This window comes from Nansenia antarctica (assembly GCF_963989245.1).
Source record: "Nansenia antarctica genome assembly, chromosome: 13".
In the NCBI taxonomy this organism is placed as follows: domain Eukaryota; kingdom Metazoa; phylum Chordata; class Actinopteri; order Argentiniformes; family Microstomatidae; genus Nansenia; species Nansenia antarctica.
The window spans coordinates 1,083,652-1,085,714 of NC_137683.1; positions in this window are offsets into that span (position 1 = coordinate 1,083,652).

Consider the following 2,063-nt stretch of genomic DNA (forward strand, 5'->3'; position numbering starts at 1 on the left):
GGCTGGGGCCTCAGTGGCACGGTGCCAGGGTCTGGAGCTGGTGTTAATGTCTTTGTTGTGGATGCTGCGCTCGCCCCTCCCCTGTAGCGCTGTATGTGTGTGTCTCTGTGTGCGTGTATGTGTGCGTGTGTGTGTGAGTGCAGTAAGAGGGGGAATAAGAGGGAGGGATGAGAGCAGTCGTGAGAGAGGGATGGCAGGCGGATGAAAATCACTGTCTCCCCGAAAGCGCCGTTGTTGCCTGTCAGCCATGGTCTCATCACCCTGGGAGAGAGGTGCTGAGCACACAATCAACTCCCCACAGACACACACACACACACACACACACACACACACACACACACACACACACACACACACACACACACCTGCATTCTCCACAGGCAAGCCCTAAAAACATCATCAACTCATCCACAGAGAGCACACACACACACGCCAACCTGACTTCACACTCACCCCTTTGAGGTCTCTTCTGGCCCATTCTCTCACTCGTACGCACCGTTACTAAAGACACAATTAAGGAATGTATGTTTTCCGGAAATATGTCCTCGTTTGAAACTCTACGGGTCATCAGTCAGTCACTCAGCTGTCAGTCAAGACACACAGTGACAACCACCTTCACAGTAACAGTCAATGGCTTGGAGGGGCTGGAGTTCCCCACCTTCCCACAATGGACTGTGATTAAAGGTCAGAGGCCGTGAGTGGGTGATAGACAGGCCTGTGGTGAACCGACAGTCAGACCAACGGCTGAGGAACGGGGGCGGTCTTGTTACCGCTCGCTGCCGTGTGTGTGTGTGTGTGTGTGTATGTGTTTGTGTGTGTGTGTTTGTGTGTGTGTGTGTGTGTGTGTGTGTGTGTGTGACAGCTGGGAATGAAGGCTGACAGGACAGTCACTACACATCACCCCAGACAGAGGAGAGCCACAACAAGGCCGAGTCACTCTGACGTCCTAGCCTGTTTATTTATGCTATGGGTTTCCATTTCATGGACAACCAACTCTGGAAAGTTTTTTGGCAGTTGTGAAGGGTTATTGGGGTATACTTTGTGGAAGTTTCAGAAGCAACAAACTTGTTGTTGCACTGAAGCTTTTCTCAAAAGTCCTGCATCTTAAGTGTGGGCCGCCCTCACTGCATCTTAAGTGTGGGCCGCCCTCACTGCATCTTAAGTGTGGGCCTCCCTCACTGCATCTTAAGTGTGGGCCTCCCTCACTGCATCTTACGTGTGGGCCGCCCTCACTGCATCTTAAGTGTGGGCCGCCCTCACTGCATCTTAAGTGTGGGCCTCCCTCACTGCATCTTAAGTGTGGGCCGCCCTCACTGCATCTTAAGTGTGGGCCTCCCTCACTGCATCTTACGTGTGGGCCGCCCTCACTGCATCTTAAGTGTGGGCCGCCCTCACTGCATCTTGGTCTACATCACAACCGTTGCCCTCGGTTTCATTACAATAGTGTCCTTGAGGCCAGTACATCAAGGTAATATGGTAACATGCTCTAAAGTAGTAACAGAATTAAAATAGTCTTATCTGGTAGGGGTAGTGGTGGTCTAGTGGATAGTGAGTTGGACTTGTGATCGGAAGGTTGTGAGTTCAAATCCCGCCTGAAGCCACACCACTACTAGTGTGCCCTTGGGTAAGGCACTTAGCCCTCAGTTACTCCAGGGGGAATGTCCCTGTAATTCGTAATTGTAAGTCGCTTTGGATAAAAGCGTCTGCTAAATGGCAAAATTAATTAATTAAATTAATCTGGGCTGTACGGGTGGGGCACTAGGACCCTGCAGACACACAAGCAGGCAGGAGGCTACTAGACTGTTGCTGTCACATCCCAGCATTCTCTTTAGGGGAGGACTGACACCCCAGTCCTCCAGGGGCAGAGACATATAGTAGTTCTGTTATATAATGCCGCTGCGCAACAGAGACTAAACAAGCCATTCCATTTACACAGGAAAGATATACCATATTCTTATCAGGCAGAGTCTTGAAAATCGTAATTGAGAGGGTTGGTACTACTCCAATCTATATTAAGCCCAATGCTTAGGGGATACTTAAATAGGGCATACACAACTCCATGC